This window comes from Suricata suricatta, chromosome 6, assembly GCF_006229205.1.
Source record: "Suricata suricatta isolate VVHF042 chromosome 6, meerkat_22Aug2017_6uvM2_HiC, whole genome shotgun sequence".
NCBI lineage: Eukaryota > Metazoa > Chordata > Mammalia > Carnivora > Herpestidae > Suricata > Suricata suricatta.
In genome coordinates, this window is record NC_043705.1 from 11,410,993 (window position 1) to 11,437,393 (window position 26,401).

General features: G+C 43.0%; 1 long non-coding RNA gene across 1 annotated transcript in view; it reads right to left on the minus strand.

Annotated features, from left to right (window-relative positions):
• Positions 1-26,401, minus strand: part of LOC115293714 — a 65,215-nt gene that overhangs the window by 27,217 nt on the left and 11,597 nt on the right. Inside the window, exon 3 of the long non-coding RNA XR_003909572.1 lies at positions 5,148-5,249. This is a non-coding gene — a long non-coding RNA (uncharacterized LOC115293714). The remainder of the gene's footprint in view (positions 1-5,147; positions 5,250-26,401) is intronic.

Here is a 26,401-nt window from a genome sequence, read left to right on the forward strand (position 1 = left end):
GCTTATCTGACATTGCTAAATGTATGTCGTAAAATTTGTAATGGACTCTGCTGACTCTGCTGTTTTGCTTATCTGACATTGCTAGATGTATGTTGTAAAATTTATAATGGAAAGATACCTGTGAAGGAAAAAAAAAAAAGGAAAACCCTATAAGAATCCCGTTTTAATCTTCTTCGGGGCTCTTCTCCTCTACCCCTGAGTGGGATAAGAGTTGAGCCCCAATGCATTGGTCCTTGAATAAAGCCTCATGTGTTTTGCATCGAGTGACGACTCTCTCAATTGCTTGGGGTGAGCACCAGTACCCAGCTGACAGCGGTAGGGTCTCCTTTTGGGGTCCTTACAGCGCCACCTAAAACAACAAGCTGCCTTCCCACAGAACTGAAGGCAGCGAGCTGCAGACCCAAAACTCCATACCCTCTTTATCAACATACTTAAAATTCTTACTCTGACTTACAGAGGATCAAGAACGGAATTAGATATATCTAAGTCACTATCTGTTAGTCAAATGAAAAAGAAAACACCGTAGCCGTGGCGACTATAGGTCAATTATTAACATCTCCAGTTTCCAGTTAAGTTCATGGTTCAGAGTTCCTGGAGGAGACGGTAAGGCTGCCACCAATGCTCACAGGAAACTGGCCATTCTGAGGGTGTCTCCTTCAGAAAGCAAACAAGCATGGACTGTTTTCTGTGGTCTTTGTTGCTTCCAAAAGTGGGCCAAATGGTGGGACGCCTGACTGGCTCAACCAGTGGAGACTGCGACTCCTGATTACAGGGTTGTGAGTTTGAGCCCCATGTTGAGTGTAAAGATTACTACAAAGTAAACTGTCTGGGTGTTTCAGCCGGTTAAACATCTGACTTTGACTCAGGTCATGATCTCATGGTTTGAGGGTTCGAGCCTCCCTATCGGGCTCTGTGCTGACAGCTCAGAGCCAAGAGCCTGCTTTGGATTCTGTCTCCCTCTCTCTCTCTCTCTGCCCCTCCCTCACTTGTGTTCTCTCTTTCTCTCAAAAAATAAATATATAACCATTTTTTAAATAAATAAATGATCTTTTGGGGCACCTGGGTGGCTCAGTCAAAGGTCTGACTCTTTTTTTTTGTAATATGTTTATTTACAGTTGAGAGAAAGAAAGAGAAAGAGGCAGAGGCGTGAGCCGAGGAGGGGCACAGAGAGGGAGACACAGAATCTGAAGTAGGCTCCAGGCTCTGAGCTGTCCGCACAGAGCTGGAAGTGGGACTTTGACCTGAGCCAAAGTCAGAGGCTTAACTGAAGAGCCAGCCAGGTGCCCCAGGTTCTGACTCTTGAGCTCCGCTCAGGTCATGATCTCATGGTTGTGGGATTGAGCCCGCCTCTGGCTTTGCCCTGGACAAGGAGTCTGCTTGGGAGCCTCTCTCTCTCTCTCTCTCTTTCTCTCTCTCTCTCTCTCTCTCTCTCCCTCTGCCCCTCCCCCACTTGTGCGCATGTGTGCACCTGCGCATGCTCTCTCAAAACATAAAATAAAAAATAAAAAATAATTTTCCAAAACGATATAAATAAGTAAATGTCAGACCAATAGCTGTTATCTCCATTACTGTTCCCCACGATTCTACCTCCTTTCCTCCTGCCTGTTCCTATTTTCTTTTGCCAAAGCTAGCTTATATGGCTGTTAGACTTTTTTTTTTCATTCATCCAGAAAAATGTTTAACAAGAATCTTAAACTGGTTTGCAAAGTTTTTGCCATCTTGTTTTCCTCATCCAAAAAAAGAAATGTTTTGTAATCCCTTTCTTGCTAGGTGCCTGAGAGAGAGAGACAGATTTCATTAAGACCCCTTCTTTGGACTGACTCCCCCTGTGTCCCCTCTCAGCCTCCCCTGGGGTCCTGTCTGTGTTAAAACACTGTGTCCTGTGCCTGTCCAGACTCCACCCCGCAGGCTGCAAGCTCCTTTAGAGCAATGTCATGGATGAGTGTCCTTCTCAGGCTCTTCCCAGACAGAGAGGTTTTCACAAGAGAGGCATGCTCAGAGATCACCTAGGAGGGAGCGGGGGCTAATTTCTCAGCTTCATTCAGGTAAAGAGCATTCAAAAGGACTCTTCCCTTCCTTTTCGCAGCAGTAGATCCGTTGTAACGTTCTAGTTTCAAAAACTCACCTCCTTAGAAAATCCATTCTAGGGGTGCCTGGGTGGCTCAGTCGGTTAACCCTCTGACTCTTGCTTTTGGCTCAGGTCATGATCCTAGGGTCTATGGGACTGAGCCCCACACCGGGCTCCGTGCAAAGCTTAGGGCCTGCTTAAGATTCTCTCCCTCTCTCCCTCTCTGCCACTCCTACTCTCTCTCTTTCTCTCTAGAAAAAAATTGAAAAAAAAAAAAAAGAAAAGAAAAAAGAAAATCAATTCTAGGCTCTGTTCCTAACCGGCCCTGCGATTTTAGGCAATTCAACCTCACTGAAAATCAAATTCCACCTATGTAAAATGGGGATCATATTTCTACCTCACAGAGATACTGTAAAAATTTAAATGGAAGATAATGTATGCAAAACACAGTATCCTTTACCTAATAAATATTCAAACAATGTTGCTCTAATTGTTATGACATAAAATGCAAAGTATGAATCCTGATAGAAACTCAGGATTCTCACGGATATGATTAACTCTATGTATTACTAGGGACGTAGGGACCTCTGCTCGACTAACAATGTATGAGGCAGTCCTATTCCAAGGTTTAGCTCTTTCTAGTGTGGACCTTCAGAAGGGCTCCAGAGGTTGAATTTCACTGAAAACTATTTGATTTAAAGAGTGTTTTCAGGAGCTTGAACAGTCTATGGGGAGAAAAATATTACACTCAATTTATACCAGTTTTTTTTCTCCATCCCCAAGACGACTCAATAGAGGATTCTACAGTGAACTCAAGTGAGTATCAACAGAGGAATAACATGGATTAAGAGTATCATTGGAGCACCTGCGCGGCTCAGTCAGTTAAGTGTTTCACTCGTACTTTCAGCTCAGATCATGAGGTTCGCACCCCACAGCAGGCTCTGAGCCTGCTGGGGATTCTCTCCCTCCTTCTCTGCCCCTTCTCCACTCACACTGTCTCTGTGTCTCTCAAACTAAATAAATGTTGGGAGCTATCTGAACTTACCGATAGAGTGAAAATTCCTGGTGAGGGTACAGCAAGTTTGCATGGTCTCTTGGCCCCCAGACAGCTCCCAAAATCTACCCTCTTGAAAGTTTCATTTCTGCTTGAGCACCAAACCTCAGAGTGCTTTGCTGATTAGTGTCAGGAGCAGCCCCCCGCCCTGTCCCTGAGGCATGATTGCACCTGGTCAGGGAAAACATGAGTAAACTAGATACATCTTAATGCAACATATAATTTTCCCCTAAGCAATTAACTGAAAACTTCTGGGCCTGAACGCCTTTGCAAAAGTCACTACTGCTATAAAACGTATCAATCGTCTTTGGGACTGTGAGAGCAGGCATTATGTCTCCTGAGAATCCTGTTTTTCTGGGAATTTTCTCTTAGAGTTATAAACAGCCTAGTGAACCTTACTCATAAAAAACTGACCTTTGCTAAACAATGCTGTTTGCCTCTTGGTTAAAGGTCACTTCCTTAAGGCTAGACCTGAGGTTTTGTAAAAAAAAAAAATATCTATGATAACATGAGTGCCTGTGGCTAAGTTTTTTATGACAATCATAAGTACTAGAATTGTAACTTCTTCAGAACCCATGTCCTGGAAAATTGTAAAAATTATCAATGAGAAATCATTTACTGCTCTTTCTGGTCCTTGTACATTTTGTAAATAAAGCTGGAGAACCAGACAGGGCAGAGATGCCTGCCAAAAGGGCAGAGACGTCTGCCAGAGATGCCTGGTGACCAGAAAGAAACTCGAGTCTCTCTCACTCTCTCTTGCTGACACCGTCCATCCTTCAGGGGAACCCTGGACCTGCTGGAGCTGGACTCCGGCAAATAAATATAGTTTTAAAAAAATTGTTTTTTAAGTGTGTCTTTAGACCATTAACTGAGAGCATCAGCCTTTGAGAGAAGTGGCACTATTTGAAGCATGAGGCATGCCCTTAGCAGTGAGACCAAGTTCTAGATCTTTCATTCCTTAGTTCTGTGGCCCAACACAACTTACCTGCACCACTGAATTAAAAGTTTCCACATCTTCTAATAAATAGGGATACTGATTGCACGCTCACACACACACACACACACACAAACACCATGCGGTCATCACGATTCCATTACATACTGTCTGTAAAACACAGGTGTGCCATAAAAACCAGGATTCCCTCTGGTGAGACAACAGAGCATAGAGACTTGCTATTAAACAGATGTGATGTCAAGAATAGACTCGTGTTTCTGAGATTTCATCAAATTCTACAAAGGCACAAATTATGAACAAACACAACCAAAAAACGTTGAAATGAGATACAGAGCAGTGACGATTTTCCCAACCCATTTCCCCAGGATTATATAAATGGTAAAGGAAAAAATGAGCCTGTCTTAATCCTTCCATTCTCACTCTGTCTAAATTTGGAAATGACATTAATTCCCTTTACATTGACTGCCTCACTAATGAGTTTACCAAATGATGCACTGTGTTGACAGTAAATACTTCATCTGGGCCACTCACTAGGTTTATTAACTGAATTTTTCATGTGTTTATTTACTGATTTCATTTATTAATTGCCTATTACATATGTGAAAAAGGAGACTCAGACATGAATGAACCAGACCGCGAGTCCCATGAGGGCAAAAACAAATCTGCTATAGTTCACAGAATAGGGACGACTACCGAGTCACACATGAGGCAAAGAAAAAAATCTTTTGTAACTGGTTGATTTGAATAAATTCCATATTACATTCTGTGCCCCTTCCAGTATTGCACACTATACACACACACAGACTGAAATACGCTAGAAATAACCTTCTATGCAGTGAGGTGCTCTCAGCTCTAGATTCTTGATTCTTTTGCAAGATGGTCTGACTTTCAGAAAAAGATTATAAATCATTTTTATACAGCTGGCGTGCATGCGTGTGTGTGTGCACATGGGAAGGTGTGTTGCAATTTTGGGTTACAGAACACAAAAAATACCCTTGACCTTAGACAGTCTTAGCATGTGATTAATGAACTTGTTAGTGAATGCATTAGAAGAATAAGTATCAATTCACCTTTTTCTCCACGTTCCCACTTTCTGATCCCAATAAGAGGCAAACAGCTCTAATATCTCTGGGTACCTCTCCCATCTCCATCCTAGGCTCACAGATTGGCTTCTGAAATTGAAAAAAAAATAAAGTTATCTGTTTTCTTTTTCAGAAAGTTGAAATTAGGAGGAAAGAAAATGCAAGGTGAAACCAAGCCACAGATCTGTTTTAGTATGCATGGACCAGATGACAAAAGTATAGAAAGAACAAATAAAATAAGAAATACAATGGTTGCAATGGATTTTCTTGCATTTTGTTAGTTCCAGGAATTATAAGTTGGCAGAAAGAGGGAAAATCTTCTATGTGATGGTGGGAGTTACCTGGGGGAATAGCAAGGACCTTGGAGAAAGGGCCAGAAGGCCTTGTGAGGCCACATTCCTGTATGGAACTCCTAGGAGTCTCAAAATTGCAACATTGAACTTGGCCCCTACTTTCTTTTTCTTTTTTTTAAATGTTTCCTGTTTTTTATTTATTTTTGAGAGACAGCACAAGGAGGGGAGGATCAGAGAGAGAGGGAGACACAGAATCTGAAACAGGTTCCAGGCTCTGAGCTAGCTGTCAGCACAGAGCCCGACACGGGGCTCAAACCCACAAACTTTTAGATTATGACCTGAGCCAAAGGCAAACGCTTAACCGACTGAGCCACCCAGGCAACCCGGTCCCTTTCATATGGAGGTAGAACGGTACAACATGCTTTTCTTCTTTTCACAGGTGGCTTAATTTATAAATTCTAACTTCTTATAATGTGGTATGAGGCCTCCATTTTCAACTACTGCCTCGGGCCCTGCAATTGTCAGGAGGTGTGTGGGCAGAGCAAAGCAAATCTGCAATGTTGATTTTATTTATACTGACAGTAACACAGTTGATCATACCCGGTTCTTTTTTTTTTAATTTTTTTTTAATGTTTTACTTATGTTTGATACAGAGAGAGACAGAGCATAAGAGGGGGAGGGGCAGAGAGAGAAGGAGACACAGAACCAGAAGCAGGCTCCAGGCTCTGAGCTAGCTGTCAGCACAGAGCCCGACGCGGGGCTCGAACCCACGAACATGAGATCTGACCTGAGCCGAAGCTGGAGGCTTAACCGACTGAGCCACCCAGGTGCCCCCAGACCGGTTCTTGAACACACACTGATTATTTTCACATGTTAAATTTTTTTTAATGTTTATTTTATTTATTTTGAGAGAGAGAGAAAGATAGAGCACAATAAGGGGAGGGGCAGAGGGAGAGGGAGAGAGACAGAACCCCAAGCAGGCCCTGTGCCGTCAGTGTAGAGCCTGACACAGGGCTCGAACTCACATGACCTGAGCCGAAATCAAGACTCAGATACATAACAGACTGAGCCACTCAGGCGTCCCCTACATGTTTAAATAGAATGGATCCCACCCACCTTTCTTTAGTCCGTCTTTGAGTCTATTCAGGTTTCTAGTGCATTCCGTATAAGAATAATCTTTTCTTCCGTGTGTCTGTGTCTGTGTCTGTGTGGGTGTATTGATTGGCCAGCAGGGGGTGGTTAGGGCAGGATGGTCCCACAGTGCTCCTAATTTTTTGACCAAGTCTGGCACCTTGGTAGCATTTTTTGTTTTTTTTTTTTTTGGTGATACCCATAACACTAGTTGGTTTTTCCCAAATGCATACAAAGAATATTACATTTCTATGTTTCATATTTTGCAAAGAACAAGACACTTATTCTATTATATTTACTAATATATCTTCCTGCCATCTCTGTATTCATGGTCCTGTTTTTAGGGCACACTTTACCTATCTTGATGGCTGGTTACTTATTTCTAACATACTATTTCAACTTCAACATCCTAATATATTTGGTGGTCAGTTTTATTCCTCATCCGTAATGCTCCCGACCCTGTATTTAACTATGGCCACTCCTCCGCCAGTGTCTCCAGACCTGAAGGAAGCCACTTTGGGCTTCCAAAACCACTTCGACATGCACTAGGCTACAACCATGTTAACCATGACTCACTCTCTTTCTCTCTCTCTCAAAATAAATATATAAACTTAAAAAGAAGAAGAAGAAGAGGCACTTGGGTAGCCCAGTCGGTTAAGCGTCCGACTCTTGGTTTCAGCTCAGGTCATGATCTCACAGTCATGAGGTTCAAGCCCCACGTCAGGCTCCACTACTGAGAGTGGCACCTCCTTTCTCTCCCTGCCCCTCCCCTGTGCACACATGAGTGCACGTGGTCTTCCTCAAAACAACAAAAACAAAACCACCAAGATCACTATTGTTGGCAAAGATGTGGAAAAAAAGGAACCCTTGTGCAGTAGTGATGTGAACGTGAATTGGTAGAACCACTGTGGAAAATAGTGCGGAGGTCCCTTGAAAAATTCTAAATTGAAATACCATATAATCCAGTAAATCTACTACTGGGTATTTACCCAAAAGAAACAAAAATACCAATTCAAAAGGATTTATGCATCCCTATGTTTATTGCAGCCTTATTTACAGGAGCCAAGATGTGCAAGCAACTCAGGTGTCCATCTGTAGATGAATGGATAAACACGGTGTGTACACACACACACACACACACACACACACACACACTGGAATATTACTCAGCCATTAAAAAGAATAAAATCTTACCATTTGCAACAACGTGAACGGGTGTAGATGATATAATGCTAAGCAAGATGAGTCAGAGGAAGACAAACACCATATGACTGCACTCATATGATGGATTTAAGAAACAAAACAAATGAAGAAAGAAAGAAAGAGACAGAGAAAGTCAGATTCTTAACTCTAAAGAGCATTCTTAACTGATGGTTACTAGAGGGGAGGTGGCTGGGGGAGTGGATGAAGGGGATTAAAGAACACAATTGTGATGAGCACTGAGTAATGTATAGATTACCGAATCATTATATTATATACCTGAAACTAATATAAAACTGCACATTAATTATACTTGAATTTAAAAACTTTGGTCAGAAGATTGAAATGAAATGAAATGAAATGAAATGAGAAGAAAAAGACAAGAGAAGACAAGAAAAGAACAAAACAGAAGAGAAAAGAAAAATGGTCTCATGAATGACAATAGTGATAAGGTACGAACAGTGGTAACCAACAGGTAAATCAAACAAATCCTGTAGACAGGTCCCCACGCTATGATCCGGAGACAGAAACTCCATGACATAACAAAGATAGAAGGGAACACCCCCCCCCCACAAATGAAAACAACCACAGCAAAACAAGAAGGACATAACACACTCACAGAGAAAAATCACCAAAGACAATGAGGTGCTGTTTGTTTTTAGAAGAGGAAGGTAGGATCAAGAATCAAAGCAGAAAGACCAATATATTTTTTTAATGTTCAGAACCCAAGAGAACCCAAGGAATTTGTATTTGTTTGCTGCTTTTGCTGTTAGATTCTGTACAAACACCAAAAAGGCTCTGCTCTGAGATAATCTGGGGAGATCAGCGTTTCCTGCTTGCAGCCTGCACCTTGGCCGGCCCTGCTGGAGGCCCGCTCCGGCTGGTCCAGGGCTCCCTGAAGGGGTAGTGGCGTCAGTGAAAACTCCACGCAGTTTCTTTCTCTCTTGGTCACCAGCCTGGCATCATCTCTATCTCTCTGGTATCTCTCTGGAATCTCTCTGGTGGTTTCCTGGTATTTCTCTCTTGCCAGGTTTTGGGCCTTTATTTATAGACTTAAGTGTTAACCTGACATCAAAAAGTGGAATTTTTACAAATAATTCTCAGTGACAAAGATGCTTTGAAAACGGTGCAGAAACAGGTTTTACAGAGTCATTTCTTCAGAACTATTCTAATTATAATGAGGTAACTTACACATCATAGGATAACAGGATATTCTCAGTGAAAAGCAGATAACATACACATTTGTTTGAACCGGTAGAAAAATCTTACAACTAAGAAGATAGCAGGACGTTTTCAGTGAGAAGCAGATAGCAAACACATTTTATAACAATAACGCTAAGATTCAGGCATAAACAAGGCTAGGAGGCATTCCATTTGGCTCAGAAGAAGAAGAATGTGTTTGCAATGGTTAGTAAGCAAACCTTTTGTCAACCTTGTTCTTTGATATTGAAGGTGTAAGTGCCATAGGCACCCTAGAAGAGCCAGCCAGCCTTTGCACAAGAGTTTAAGTTGTAACTACTCTTACCCATCCTCACAATGGGCACCAAATTAGCATATGTATGCGCAGTAACTTATGCCTGGCTCTTGTTTGATTTTTATTCCTAAGTTAGGCTCTTTATCTCCGGGCCAGAGTAAATATTATTCTTGTGTTCTTTAACCCCCTTTATTATCCATGTCTTAAGTTTGTGAAGCTCAATAGAAGAGCCTTTTGACAAACATCTGCAGTGCTTTGTCTAACTTCCTCTTCACAGAGGTGGGCATATGCTTCTTCCCATGAGGTATCTGTGTGGGAAATATCGGTCTGACTTGGAACAGTGTGAGGCCTAATCAATAACAACAGGCTTAATTTCACATGAGCAGTAGTAGCAGAAGGAGATGCCAGTTTCCGCATCTCATGGCAGGAGCCATGCAACGTCTGCCATTTCCTTACTGTGACCATGTCATCCAGCAAGGTTGGTGCTCCCGGGACGGACCTTCATCCACAGGCACTCCTAGGGCTCAGGAACATGTGATGAGGCTCGAGGACATGGTGTGTGTCCTTTGCCAAAGTCATGGCCACATATGTGGTTTGAGAAATGCAGGGACTGTGACTTCTCAGATGGACACTGACTGTCCAGACACAGAATCTGGCAGCCTCACTGTCCCCGGCTGTGGCCAGATACCGTTTCCTCATGGCAGCCTGGGAAGCAGTTGCCAGGTGCCTGTCTGCTGACCCAAATGCCAGGAAATAGGAGGAAAGTGGAGAACAAAAAGGCAGGAGAAACTTCTAAAGGAATCAGTGCTATTCTCTCCACAGTTCCCAGGAAAGCTCTGAACAGCCTGTCCAGGGTGTTATGCTCATAAATGTCATGTGGACAATGCCCGGGGTCACAGGTACAGGCGATGCTCTCACCGAGCCCTAACTTAAGAAGGGACTACCAGGAATCAGGGGCGTATGGTCTTGTGTCAAGATCAGCCACTGGCTGCTGGAAAGATCCAGAAAATAACTTGGTTTTAGGGCTCGGATCCCTGTGTTTCATCTAGAGATGGGAGTGGGGGAGGGAGGTACTGAAACCACAATTATTAGTGTCTTTGAACAGATGTGGTGGATACCCTGAGCGAAGCGGAAAGAGCTCTGTTTGATTTATTTGTTCTAGAGGAATGTATATGTCTGTTAGAAAGTTTGCCTGTAGTTAGACCATTAAGGTGGAAAGGTGAGTGTCTCAGCCACCAACGGCTTTGGCCCTCCTCAGAGATAAGAAACGAGGTCTTGAGCCTAAGTAAACCAAAGTGGTAGAAACAAGATTTTCAAAGACCTGTACCCTCGGTGAAAATATGGGCTTGATATCATGTACTCACGATCACAGAGTGACAAGAGAGTCTACCTCAACCTGGAACTGGGTGGAATAAGCCCCTAAGAAGTTGTAACCATGAGCCTGTGTCTTGGACAGACTCACAGTTACTCTGACACTGTCCGTTGGCCCAAAAAGCTTTGAGCTTAGAAATTAATAATAGTGATTTTTAATTTTTAAAAATTCATGTTTATTTATTTTCCAGAGAGACAGAGAGAGAGACAGATTGTGAGTGGGAGAGGGACAGAGAGAGAGGGAGACACAGAATCCGAAGCAGGCTCCAGGCTGTGAGCTGTCAGCACAGAGCCCGACGCAGGTATTGAACTTAAAAGCCAGGAGATCATGACCTGAACTGAAGCCAAATGCTTAACTGTCTGAGCCGCCAGGTGCTCCAATAATAGTAATTTTTAAAGAGAGTAAGTTCATAGTGATAGCCTCAATGTATCTAGAACACATTATGTAAGACTGTTCCTGAAATTTGATAGGTCTTGCTTATAAAATCATCTGGTCTTGCTGGACACTTGGGTGTGTGTGTGTGTGTGTGTGTGTGTGTGTGTGTGTGTGTGTTTAGATTTTTAACCACAGTCTCCCTGATGAGTATATATCTATTAGCTGTCCTATTCATTCTTGAGTCGAAACTAATTCTTTCAGCAAGTTTTACTTTCTGAAGATCTATTTCATCCAAGTTTCCAGTCTGATTGAAATAACATTGTTCATATTCCACTGTGATGTGATTTTTATATCCTGAACACTGACCCTGGAGCATTCATTTTTATGCCCCCTTTTCATTCTTAATGATTTTTATTATCTTCCTCATTTTTTTTGGATAACCTTGTTAGAAGTTTATCTTTTTCATTACTTTTTAAGACTTAGGTTTTGACTCTACTGGTGATCTCTATTTTCTCTTTTTCACCAATGTGGGCCTTCATTTTTATGATTTCCTTCCTCCTATTTATCATGGGTTTGCCCTGTTCTCCTGCTTTCAATACAGTGTCTGATGTAACTCTGAGCTATGACGTAAGAGCAGCTGCAGAAAACACAATGACCAATGGCCAAAACTGCTCCATCAGAATTTTTTTTTAATTTTAGTTAGACTCTACTTGAGGCTCAAACTCATGACCCTGAGATCTGGAGTCACATGTTGTACTGATAGAGCCAGCCAGGCACCCTTCAAATAATTTTTTTTATAAAATAAGCAATGGACTAACTTCTTGGACTAACAATGGACTAACAACTAACCATAGTTGGCCATCCTCTGCCTAGACAAGGGGAAGAGAGGAAAATCTCTGCAACTCACTTAATAAGGCTTTTCTTACCTTATTCCCCAAATCAGGTTAGGGAAAGCAAGAAAAGATGAGGGGCGTGGGATGGAGCCCCACTTCGGGCTCCATGATGAGCATGGAGTCTGCTTACATTTCTTTCTCTCCCTCTGCCCGTTCCCTGCTCACATGCTGACTCACTCTCTCTCTCTCTGAAGTAAATACTAGGGGCGCCTGGGTGGCTCAGTTGGTTAAGCAACTGACTTCGGCTCAGGGCATGATCTCACGGTTTGTGGGTTCGAGCCCTGCATCAGGCTCCATGCTGACAGCTAGCTCAAAGCCTGGAGCCTGCCTTCAGATCCTGTGATTCCTTCTCTCTCTGACCCTCCCCTGCTCATGCTGCCTCTCTCTCTCTCTCTCTCAAAAATAAATAAAAACATTAAAAAAAGTTTTAAGTAAACACTAAAGTAAAAATGTTTTTAAAAGAAGGAAAAGGTAAATATTACTTGTGAATCCAGAAGTAAGCATCCTATAGAAGCCATTAGCAGACTGCACAGAGCAATATGGAAAAATAAAAAAACGACATGGGGAAATGGGTTGTCCCAGGAATATAAGGGTCATTCGACATTAGAAAATCTATTAATGTATATTAATGAATATATATAAAATATATAATTTCAATCAAAATCTCAACAGATTTTTTTAATTGAAACATAGTTGACACACAGTGTTACATTACTTCCAGGGGTACAACCTAGTGATTCACCAAGTCCACACCTGTGCTGCATTCATTGCAAAAGTGGCCACTGCCTGTCACTATCACACATTACAGAACCCTTGGCCCTAGTCCCTATGCTGTACCTCTCTTCCTGCTGACTTATTCACTCCATAACTGGAAGCTCGTATCTCCCTCTCTCCTTCACCTACTTTGCCCATCCCTCTTCCCTCTGACAGCTGTCATTTTGTTCTCTGTACTTAGAGCCTCAGCAGTCTCTTACAGAACTTGACCAGCTGATCCCCAAACTCACTCAGTAGGCCAAGAATAGCCACAATTGTTGTGGGGTTGTTGGGGGGGGGGGTTGCTTTTTTAGAGAAAGAAAGTGTGTGAGTAGGGAAGAGGGGCAGAGGGAGGGATTCAGAGACTTTTGCAGGCTCCACCCACATAGGGCTTGATCCTGCGACCCTGGGATCATGACCTGAGCTGAAATCAAGAGTCGGATGCTCAACCAACTGAGCCATTCAGGCACCTGCCAAAAGAATACCTGAGAACTCTCTCTATAAATACCGACTGTATTTTAGGCAACATAATACTGGCTCAGGGAGCCCATATACATATGGAAGCTGGCACATGATAGAGTAGATAGTGCAAGTCAAATGGTGAAAAAATACACTATTCAATAAGAGGTGGTAAAAATTTTGTAATTCATATAATTAAACACAAAAGTAGATCTCCAACTCACGCATGTAAGTTGACGTCTTAACTAGAAAAAGCAAGCCTCTGAAATGTTGGAAATATCGTTATGGCTTCATATGTTAATTCCTTAAACAGAACACAAAAAGCCAAATCTATAAGGAAAATGACCATATGAAAATGAGCAACTTTATTACAAAAGGCACCACAAAGTAAAAAGGCAAGTCACAGATTGTGAGAAGAGATTAATAATACATAGGTCAAATAAAAATTTATGAAAAAAGGCAAACAATCCAAAAGGAAAATGTGTAATTAATAAGAACTGGGAAATCACAAAAGATGACATCCAAACAGCCACTGAATACATAAAAGAATGATTAACCTCACTAATAATCAGAGAAATTCTGTTCATTGAAAATTTCATACAGCTATTAAAATGAATGAAAGTAGCAAAATGAAATACAACTCACAGCCATCAAAGTGGCAAAACTTTAAGATGTTTAATAAACCTAGTGGCTGATATATGAGAAAGAAAGCATTTTCAATAGGTACAACTTCCAAAGTCCTGCCCAGAGTGTTTTGGGCACGTCAGAAGTGGAGATTCCAAGAAAAGGAGAATTCTCCAAAAGAGTGACAGCTGGTAGACAAATTTGGCCTATTTCACCACAAACTACTTAAGAGATCTGTAACAACAACTCTTTTATGTTGTGAGTAGACTGTAAATTGGTTGAACTCCTTTGAAGATGAATTGGCCAAGTTGAAGATATATGTAGATGATAGATAGATAGATAGATAGATAGATAGATAGATAGATAGATAGATAGATAGAAAGATAGGAAGAAAGATAGATGGATGGATGGAAGGAAGGAAGGAAGGAAGGAAGGAAGGAAGGAAGGAAGGAAGGAAGGAAGGAAGGAAGGACGGATGGAAGGAAGGGTAGATGGATGAATGGATGGATGGATGGAAGGAAGGATGGATGGATAGATGGACAGAAGAAAGGAAGGGTGGATGGAAGGAAGGAAGGATGGATGGAAGGAAGGGTAGATGGATGAATGGATGGATGGATGGAAGGAAGGAAGGATGGATAGATGGATAGAAGAAAGGAAGGAGGGATGGAAAGAAGAAAGGAAGGATGGATGGAAGGAAGGAAGGATTGGTGGAAGAAAGAAAGGAAGGGTGGAAGTAAGGAACAAAGGAATGAATGAACGAAGGAAAGGAAGAAAGGGTAGATAAATAGACACATAGATAGACAAATAGGGAAGCACATATATACATACATTATGATCCAAAATGACCAGAAATCTACTCTTATCATTTATCCTGGGAAAATGCGCACAAATATTCACAAAGAAACAGGCTGTCTATGCTCATTACACTACTATTTATAATAGAAAAGCTAGAAAAATCTAAATGTCAATGAACCAGACAACAGATAGCCTAATTTGGTTGTAGAATGAAATTTTATGTAGCTATTAAAATTTAAAAAGACAGCTGCATGAATCAATATGAACAGACACCAAATACATAATGTGGGATGTTGAAAACACGTGGCAATGGGGTGGTATTCATAAACACATAAATGTGTGCTACAAGCATAAAAGAACCATACTTACAAAAGATAAAAACGCACCTCTTGGGCGGGAGGAAGATGGGATGTGGGGGTTAGGTTTTAATCTTTGTAATGTTTTATTTCCTACAAAGTAAAAAATGAAAGAATGAGAAACACTGAGTATATATATCAACAGTCTGACATCCACTTAATCTTAGTGATGGGTACATGGCATGTGCATTCCTTCCTTTAACTTTTCAGCATGTTTGAAATATTCCATCATTTAAATTAATTTTTAAGGGAGCCTGGGACCAGTAAGTGAAGTCTTAATTGCAAAGTTCCATATTAAAGGATTAGGAGGTACAAATTTCCAGTTATAAAATTAATAAGTCACAATGATGAGAAGTATAGCATAGGGAATATAGTCAATAATATTGTAATAACTTCGCGTGTTGACAGATGGGGACTCTGCTCATCATGGCGAGCGTTTCATAATGCATGGAATTGTTGAATCACGGTGTTGTACACCTGACACTAATACAATAATGTGCATCAACTGTACTTCAACTAAAAAGAAAGTCCCTTGGGGTGCCCGGGTGGCTCAATCGGTTAAGCGTCCAACTTCAACTCGAGTCACGAACTCACGGTTGGTGAGTTTGAGTCCCTCACATCAGGCTCTGTGCTGACAGCTCAGATCCTAGGACTTGCTTCGCATTCCGTTTCTGCCTCTCTCTCCCCCACGTGTACTGTCTCTCTCTCAAAAATAAATAAAATATTAAATAATAATAATATAAAGTCTCTTGTTTGAGTTCTTATTTCTCTTTTAATAAACTGTCCCAAAGAAAATTGGCAAAAAAGCAAAAACAAAATACAAAGGAAAGGCTTTTTTTTTTTAGTCTATTTTGGGGCGGGGGAGAGAGAGAGAGAGAGGGAGAGAATCCCAAGCATATTCCACACTGTCAACACAGAGTCCTGTGGGACCCAAACTCACAAACTGTGAGGTCATGACCTGAGCTGAAACCAAGAACTGATTGAACCACCCAGGTGCCCCAAGACGAAAGTCTTTTTAATTGAGGTTGAGTTATTCATCCTCCCCTACATCAGCTTTTCCCTAATAAATGACAATAATAAAGGAAAGATGGGAGTAGAGGGAAGAGGATAACACCAAGCCCAGTTGGGGTAGTTCTCACATGGAAAGAAAGTGAGAGTTCTCTACCCCTGTGGCCACACAGGAGAGAAGGGGGATGCTTCTGAGAGAATGCTCAGGTAGATGGCTTGCTACATCCCCTCTGCAAGGCACATTTTGACTCATAAGACAGTGGCCAGGAATCTACTAGTCCTGGCTTTCCCGGTCTCTCCCAGGATGCAGTTCTTTACCTCTCCCTTGTCCCTTCTCAACTTCTCTGTGTTCTCACCTACGTCTCTTAGCAAATTACTTTCACTTAGTTTTATGTACTATTTATGCTTATCATTGAGTCAAAGTCTCTGCCCATGATTTTAAATAAGTCATCAGAGTGAATTTATGTAGATGTACAAATTAAACGGTAGAAGGGTGAGTGGATGGATGGATGGATGGATGGATGGATGGATGGATGGATGGATGGGTGGATGAGTGGGTGAATGGTTGGTGGACAGAGCTGATGGATGGGTTAAGAGGTTCACATAAGAGTGATAAATATAACAGAAAGATGTTGACAACTGAGTCCCCCAGTTTCTTGTTCCTGTGGCATAAAACTGATCAATCTGGGAAGGAAGGAGTTAAAGCAGCTGGCCATCTTCTATTTCTATCCCAGTTATTGAAAGGGAAGAAGACAACTCACCCAGACTATCTGCTTGTCATCATGCTGATGACCATCTTCCTGGTAGATAGACTAACAACATTTGCTGGAAGGAGAGTACTTACCTATGGAATGCTATTGGCAGGAAGCAGTTGGATTAGGATTGTGGAAGGCAGAATAATAATGTCCCCCCCCCGCCCCCCGCGCAAGATGTCCGCACCCTTAATGTACGAAGATCGACTTTATTTTGCCAGAAAGTATTCCAGGAGCCCTTTTTTTACCTTAGGCTATATTCACACTCCCACGCTCCTCCGAAGTATAGTCTAAAGAATTCACCACCCTGACAAGCTACTCGGACATCATGCTGGTTCACTCTCCTGACAACATCACCCTAGCTGAACTTGACAGGCAGAGAGTGACAGGTGCCCAAGATGTTCCAGTGAGATAGACGCACGCAGAGGACTGGCAGCAAACCTGACATCAGGAAACTGCCACATCAGTGATGTTTTCTGGGATTCAATGGTTCAGTAAAAGACAAATGATCGTACCTTAAAACGCTCAGCAAAAGGCATAGCACGTAGTAGGGCTCTTTGGGCTTTGGCAGCAATTTATGCTGGACTTTGGAAAACGAGTCCCACTTATTAATCAGATAACAAAAGGCTACAATTTCCTGTAGGGCCCCATTCAAAACAAAGCTCTGAAGCATACTGAAGCTGCAGTCAAGTGCGGTATTCTCTCCGGCTGTGTGCACCAGCAGGTGGGACTGTATAGATCTTTGGCCAAGGAATTTGCTGCATGGCATCCAGCAAGCCTCAGCAGGAGAAAGACAGTAAAAATTCCTGGGATTCTAGAATGGAGGCATGCCCTGATGGCAGAGAACTACACACCTTGGGACAAAGAGCTCCTGCAGAGTTAATAGACCTCAGTAGGAACTTTGTGTCTGATCGCTGGACACTACAAATTACCTGAATTGAGCACCCACTGACGGCTCTGCGTGATCTCCTACACCAGATCACAAAGTAGTGACACACTGGAGACTGGGCTTGCTGGGTCGAGACACAAGAATACGTTACGTGAGCAAGTGGCTCAGACTCTCAGACAATCCATTTGGGTAGTGATACTCTCAATCTGTCCACACCTATGACCTCAAAGGGTTACTCTTGGGGTTTGTTTTTCTCATGCTCTAGAGCAACAAAGAATAGGTCCTGAAACAATAGAGTACTTGCCAGTAAGTTAAAGAGATCAATGGTCCCCTAGATTCTATTATCTTGTAATGAAAGTCTCCTCTATGACCCCAGACTTCTACTTTGGTCCAGAAGTCTATTCAAACACTAGGCAGATGGATCCATTTATTTATTTATTTATTTATTTATTTATTTATTTATTTTATGATTTTTATTATATTTTTGAGAGAGAAAGTGAGCACATGAGCAGGGGAGGGGCAGAGAGAGAGGGGAGACACAGAATTGGAAGCAGGCTCCAGGCTCTGAGCTGTCAGCACAGAGCCCAAGGCGGGGCTTGAACCCACAAACTGTGAGATCATGACCTGAGCCAAACTTAGCCACTCACCCAACTGAGACACTGATCAGACTGATCCTTTTAAAGTGTGTATCAGATTGTGTTACTCTCCTCACAAGCCTCTGACTGACCCCCATCATATTCAGAATAAAACTCGAAGTCATTACCAGCAGCCAATAAGACCCGTATTATCCAGGCCGTGACTAGCTTCCCAACCTCTCTCCTTCACTCTTTCCTGAGCCACTCTGGCTTCCTGCTATTCTTTTCTTCTTCTTTTTTTAATGTTTACTTATTTTTGAGAGGGAGAGCGTGAGTGGGGAAGGGGCAGAAAGAGAGGGGGACAATGGATCCAAAGCAAGCTCTGCACTGACAGCAGTTGGCCCAACATGGGACTTGAACTCATGAACTGCAAGATCATGACTTGAGCAAAAGTCGGACACAACCCACTGGGCCACCCAGGCACCCCATGCTTTCCTGCTATTCTTTGAACATGTTACTCCCTTTGTCTAGGTCTTTATTTCCCACCCACCCCCATCTTTCCAGGGCCCACTCCCTTGATTGATTTAAATTTCTACAGACACACCTTAGTCAGGTCTGCCCTGACCACTATCCCTCCCACCCCATCCCTATTGAAAGGACACAGGTCTGAACCAAACTGACCCCGTGACAGGTTTTAAGTTTCCCCTCTGAGCTTAAAGGCCTAAGTTTTGGTTTCCCAGAATCATTAGACAATAACAGGGAAGGGCACATATTGCTCAACAAGCAACCACCCTAGTGACAGCCAATCAGAAGTGGCCAGCTAACACACTTAACATTCCTAAGGACAGGCCTGGAGATGGAAACTACAGATAGGTACTTATCGCTTAATGCTAGGTTAACTAGTTACTCACCCCATGTGGGGGTCTTTTAGCCCACCCCATAATTGGTTATTTTCAAAAAAGCACTAAATATCGTGATTGGGTCTTGCCAAAAGTAACAAACACTCTGGACAATGTGTATGGTTAGAATTGTTGCAAAGGCTGTTATACAATGATGATTCAATTACTGTGCCTATGACATAATTTTCTGTAAACCTCCCCCCCCCCCAACCTTTCAAGCCCCATAAAAACCCTACCCAGCCTTTGATCAGGGCTCTCAGCATGGATCCACTGCATTGGTGAGGTCTGGGAACCCGAGCTTAAGCTCAAATAAATGCCCTTTACTTTTGCATATGTGACTCGGTCTCCCCGGTGGTCTCCGGTTTGGGGGGGATATTGCAATCTGGGCATAACACATATCCTGCTTTAGCTTTCCCCACTGCTACTCCTCGCTACCAGACATCTATTTCATTTGTGTGACAACTGTCTGACCACAAGAGAAGACAGAGACTCTGCCCACTAGCTGCTGTACCAGCACCTAGAATACTACCTGTGACGTGGTAATGGCTCAGTTAACATTCACTGAATGAATGAATGAATGAATGAATGAACGAACAACGAACACTACTGGGTTGATAATCACATCAGTTGCAAGATGGCAACATCTGTTTCTTTTTTTGTATATAAGTTTAGACTAATTTAAATTTATTTACTTTAAGAGAGAGCGAGAGAGAAAGATTGAGCTGGGATGGGGCAGAAAGAGGGAGAGAAAATCCCAAGCAGACTCTGCACTGCCAGCACAGAGCTCAACTGAAATCCCTTCTGAAAAGGGTTTTCAGAAGAATCTCAAAATATACAATCAAAGAGATTTTTCAGTCCCTTTGTGCTCAATGCAAGCTGAATGGAAGGAGGGCTTCCTTTTTTAAAATTTATTTCATTAAAAATTTTTTAATGTTTATTTTTGGAGAGAGAGAGACAGAGCATGAGCAAGGGAAAGGCAGAAAAAGAGGTACACACAGAATCAAGAACAGGCTCCAGGTTCCGAGCTGTCAGCACAGAACCTTATGCAGGGCTTGAACTCACAAACCATGAGATCATGGCCTAAGCTGAAATCTAGAGTCAGATGCCTAATCAACTGAGCCACCCAGGCACCCCTAACATCTTTTTTCTAGAAGAAATCCTCCTTCTGGGATGCCTGGATGGCTCAGTCGGTTAAGTGTCAGACTTTGGCTCAGGTCATGAACTCATAGTTCGTGGGTTCGTGCCCCGCATAAGGTTCTGTGCTGACAGCTCGGAACCTGGAGCCTGTTCTTGATTTTGTGTCTACCTCTTTTTCTGCCTTTCCCTTGCTCATGCTCTGTCTCTCTCTCTCCAAAAATAAACATTAAAAAGTTTTTAATGAAATAAATTTTAAAAAAGGAAGCCCTCCTTCCATTCAGCTTGCATTGAGCACAAAGGGACTGAAAAATCTCTTTGATTATATATTTTGAGATTCTTCTGAAATCCCTTTTCCAAAATTAATGTACTCTTTGTGATTAACGCAATCCAAAAAATTATAATTATCCCTCTGTCATCTACCTCCTGTTCCCACTCCTACCTCGAGATATTAATGTTAACATTATGCTTCATTCCATTCCTTTCTCCATGAAAATACCAAGATCTGGTAACCTTTGAAGCTTTCGCCATCTCAGTTTTCATAAAAATGGATGATCCTATATATATTTAATATAGTTTTCTCAGGGAAAACAAAACAAACTGAAATCTTAGGACAAATGCTTGAGAAACAAATACTCCTATTTCTGTAAATTCATTAGGAGATGGGGGGGGGGGGCGGTGTGCTTCCATCTAGGGGGTAAGCACTATACACATAGTGTATTATTAGCCAGAAATATTTGCGAACAGACGCCCTGGCTGCCATCTGTGACAGCAGGAAGGACAGCTAATTAGCGCATGCAGGCTGAGACCCAACCATCAAAACCGAGGTGAACGGTGGCCACATCACAAGCCTGGGGGCAGGCTGCGCGGTGGGGTTCTGTTCCGCATGATTGGGTAGACCAAGCGCCCGCTTTGCCAGTTGTGAACGACAGCAGGTCCCGACAGGTCTTGGATAAGGAGACTCTGTGGCCAGGTTGCTGCTGAAGCCGCCACCACCAGCCTGTGCTCTCCTGCCTCGCTCAGTCACGGGCCCCCTGACCCCCTGACTCAAAGCACAGATGGAAATTGGAGGAACGCGTCCACCTGTGGCAAATCCCATGCTCCCTGTGTCAGATTTCCGAAAGGCCGAGATTTGATTTAATTGGTCTGCAGTGAGGACGATGTGGTTTGGCTATACTGCAAAGGTTGCGCATTCTTGCTTTTCAGGGATGCTCAGGATATTTTCTGAAGTGACAGGGAGAGTCTGCTCTTTCCTGGGCCTGGATTCAGAGATTTTTGCCTATTTCCTCCTTAAGCTGTCTTATTCAGTCACTTGCCCCAAATGAAACCTCCAGCCTTACCCAGTAAGTACTGTGTAAGACCGGGCTCCAAATGGATACTCCCAAACACATAAACCATAAGCTTCATCTCTTTATTGGTCCATGCCTCTCATATCCTGTTAGCAGAGCAATGGAGAAACTTTGTAGGAAAAAGGTACATAGGCATCTGACAACCTGTGGAACGAAGCATGCTAAGGTTTGAGTTTCATGGGCTTTAGACCATATTGTTAAGTCAACACAGGCTGTTCTATCTTCCCTGCCTACCCTACCCTTTGATAAGGACCTTCTGGTAAGTATATCCCACATCCTACCCACCCTAACCCCTAGCCTACAGATACCCCTTAAAGAATACTGTATCGCCGGGGGGAAAGTCCAAGCTACAGTGGGACAGATTCATGATTCTGACTTTATATTGAAAAGTCAGGGGCGTGTGGGTGGCTTAGTCGGTTAAGCGTCAAACTGTTGATTTCAGTTAACGTCATAGTCTCATGGTTCATGAGTTTGAGCCCCAAGTGGGGCTCCGCACTGACAGCATGAAGCCTGCTTGGGATTTTCTCGCTCCCTCTCTCTCTGCCCCTCCCCTCCTCAAGAACATGCACTCTCCCTCTCACTCTGTCTCAAAAGAAATAGATAAATTTAAAAACAAAGAAAAAGGAAAAAGTCGTATCAGCATTTGTTTCGAAGAATCCAATCAAGATCCTTCTGGGGTTTTCATCAAGCCTGCTTTATCAACCTAGAGCGGGGCTAACACAATGTCTACCCATCAGGGCCCAATTAATTACACTACATGGAATTCATTAGTTAGGTCGTGATAGATATGAGGTTCTTTACGATATTTTAAACAAATTTTTTAATGTTTATTTATTTTTGAGAGAGAGAGAGAGAGAGGCAGCATGCAAGTGGGGGAGGGGCAGAGAGGGAGGGAGACACAATCTGAAGCAGGCTCCAAGCTCTGAGCTGTCAGCACAGAGCCCAATGCAGGGTTCGTGAGATCATGACCTGAACTGAAGTCGAATGCCTAACCAACTGGGCCACCCAAGCACCCCTATAATTTTTAAAATGTGATAGTGACGGATAGCTATTGTTACTGAAATAGGTCTGATTTTGTAATAAGGAAAAAAAAAAAAGAAGACTACAAAGCTGTAAATGTACAGTGTGATCCCTTTTTTAAAATTTAATTCCTGTTCACGTGTATACATACATAGAAAGACATCTGGAAGGATCCTCCCCAAAGTTGCCATCCACTCTTTCAACAAATATTTTCTATGCCAGATATTGTTCAAGATGCTGAGGATAATAACAGGGGCAAAGCAAACCAGGATCTTCATGGAGTTAAATTTTATAATAACAAGAAAACAAAAAAAAAAACCCACAAACAATAAAGCACACATATAATATTTCAGAAAATGACATGTACACACTGGTGAAAAAGAAAGCCAAGAACACTGGAGTAAGCTTCGTCGTTACATTGAGTAAGGCTAGGAACTATTCTTCCCAGAACTCCTTTGTCTCTAGGGCTTCTGGTTAGAGTTTGACCAAAAAGGAACAGGTGTGGTGTTTAGGAGGCAAAAATGAAGCACCAACTGGTACTATCCAAAGGTCATGGCTATCAGAAAAGTGAAAGACAACAGGGGTCCCTGGGTGGCTCAGTTGGTTAAGCATTTGACTTTGGCTCAAGTCATGACTTTATGGTTCCTGAGTTTGAGCCCTGCATGGGGGAGGGGGAGGGGGAGGGGAGGGGGAGGGTCCGCACTCTCTCTCTCCCTCCCTTTCTCCCTCTGCCCCATCTCCTTGCTTCTGACCCTGCTGACTGACATCAGCCAGAAGCCAATCCCCCAGCGCTCACCCATTGACCATTCCCTCAGGGGTATTACACTCATTTCCCTAAGCATTTAATCCCCATCCACTCAGATGGTCATTTTACACCATTCTCTCTTTCCTCCAACCTTCAGCCTCCCTCCACCCTTACTACCCACTGCACTAAGAAATGGAAAGAACTTCCACTCATTCCCACAACAACAACAAAATTCACTGGCATCTGGATGATGCCTTGTTTCCCTTCCTATGGCAGAGCCTGGTTGGAAGCTCACTAATTCTCTTTTGTCCCTGAAAACACAGAAGACTACACCTTCCAGCATTCCTTGACACTGGGGTAGGGCATGAATAGTAGACAAAGGAACACAGGCCATTTCTATACTGGCTCCTAAAATCTCCCTTGAGATTCTTGGCTTTAGCTCCCTTGTGGGGCTGGGAATAAAGGACCCCAGTAGGGCGGAACCACACCATGGCAAGAGCTCCATTTTGGAAGCACCACTTTAGAGGGGGACAGCCTAGAAAAGAAGCTCTGCTCTGTGATATGAAGGAGAACTAAATGACCTATTATTTTACTGTACCCAATAGGCATTCCCCTAATACACCTTCTGTGTCTGTAGTTGGAACTGTCCACACCCTTAGTGAAGGCAAATTCCTTTAGCTGTAAACCAGATCCCACCTTCTCTTGCCTGCTCAAGGACAAAGCTCCAGAGAATGCCCCCTGCCTGTCACATCATCAATTTTTCCCTCTCTACTGGCTCAATCCCAGCAGATGAACAGACTGTCCTATCTCCTGCTTTACAAGAAGCAAACAGTGCTTTTACATGGGCGATGAGACTTTTTAAAAAGATTTCTACTTTTTGCTTTCTTTCTCCTGTATTGTTTAAATGAATGCTTTCTACCAAAAAAAGAGAGGGAAGGGAGGGGAGGGGAGAGGAGGGGAGGGAGAGAGGGAGGGAGGGGGGAGGGAGGGAGGGAGGGAGGGAGGGAGGGAGGAAGGAAGGAAGAAAGAAAGGAAGGAAGGAAGGAAGGAAGGAAGGAAGGAAGGAAGGAAGGAAGGGAAGGGAAAGCAAGGGGAGGAGAGGAAGGAAAGGGAAGGGGAAGGGAGAGAAGGAAAAGAAGGAAGGGAGGGAGGAAGAAAGGAGGAAAGAAAGAAAGAAAGAAGGAAAGAAAGAAAGAAAGAAAGAAAGAAAGAAAGAAAGAAAGAAAGAAAGAAAGAAGAGAAGGGAGGAGAAGGAAGGAAGGAAGGAAGGAAGGAAGGAAGGAAGGAAGGAAGGGAGGGAGGGAGGGAGGGAGGGAGGGAGGAAGGGAGGAATCCATCACCCTGGAAGAAGTTTTCCTGGGGACAGGATATGACCACTGATTTCCCCCTTTCTCTCCCATGCCAGGCATTCTCTGGGGCTCCTCCACTCATTCCTCAGCCTGCCAGGAGTCTGACTCTCAGAAGCTTCTTGCTGGATAGGACATTCACAAAGAACATCAGGAGATGGAAAAAAGACACAGGGTAGTCACTTCCCTTCTGATGGCTAGTAGTCCTCATCCATGGTGTGTAACAGGTGACATTCATTTGCAGCTCCCCTTTGTCGCCATCCAGCAGCACTCTGTCCTCACCTGGTACCCTCCTTCTCCATTGAACCTAGACATATATTTCACATGTATATGCTTTCATGTACATGTCACACATATAGGCAATCATGTATACATACAGATTCCACATGTATGTGATTTCAAGCCCTTTACACCTCCTTAATTTCAAATAAGTCCCCTTTATTGTCATCCAATCCAATGGATTATCTCTCCCTGGGTTTACAGCCTAACACTCTACAGCACCCAGCTCTCGAAGACAAAGAAGTCCTTCTTTATTTTCCAGGTTTAACTTCGAAAATCTAAAGTGAAAGGGTCTTCTAAACAGAAGCAAACGGATTTCTTCCCATCGCCATCTCAGTAACAGACCTCAGCCGCTGTTGCATATGCACTTCGTTCACAAAGGCACTGCTTTGGGGAGAATTTTTGTTAACTGACTGCCACTTCTGAAATCAAGCTTTTCTGCTCCATTTGGACAAGGACCGCGGCTTCTGTAGTTTTCCTAAATGTCTTACTGGAGGCTGAGCAGACCCCAACGAGCAGCGCATTGACTGGTTGGTTACTGCAGAAATTCTGAAGAATGTCAGCCTGTCACCCACCCCCTACTTGTTATTCAGCTAGAACTCTATTTGCTGTCAGTCTTCCCAGGGATAGAATAGCTCTTGGACAAAACAAGTCACATAATAGCCCGCCGCCTGGAAGGATCCTGCTGTCAACGGCAACTCCAGGCCACACCAAATATCACCCCTAAAGGAAACAAGCAAGAATCTGGAGGCGGACGCGGCAGCATCCTCTGTTTCAAAGACATTCTTTTTCATAAGACTACTGGCTACAATTTCAAGTTTGTTTTGTTTTGTTTTGTTTTTAAACCTGTAAGGTAATAACACTTCAGCATTTTTTCTCTGCCTGCCTTTAATTCACTTTCATTTAAACCCAGAGAAAGGGAGTTTAATTAGAACCTTGGAAATGTACCCAGGGCAGTTTGGGGGGCAAGAAACTGTATCCTCACCACATGCTTCAGAGTCTGTGTCCAGCAGAGATGATTATTCCAAATGCAGGGCGTAAGACACCAGAGGAAAATGCCTACTGGTCTCCGCGTTCTTTATCTAAAGTGAAAGGGACTTCTAAACAGAAGCAAACAGCCTATCAATAACAATTCAGTGAATCAACAGGTATGACTTGAACACCCGCCGTGTGTCTAACGTGAAGATTGGGAAGAAACAAAGCTTCGAGTTGGACTTGAATCAGACACAGCCAGAGGCATCTTTATTCCAGTGCCAAAAGCTGCAGGGAGAGTAGTAAACATAACTGACTTCCCCCGGCCCAGAGTTTTATGGACTATAGCATACATTAGGAGAACAAAGAGGGGAAAGAGGAAAAATCTAGAGAGGCAGGTCGTTTACACTCTACACAGATTATATATTATTATGCCAAGTAAATACAGTATGTCCTACAAACTTTGGGGTTTAAGCATTGGGGCTGTTATGCCCAGATTTCAATATCATCTCCAAAAACCAGAGACCGCCAGGGAGACCGAGTCACGCA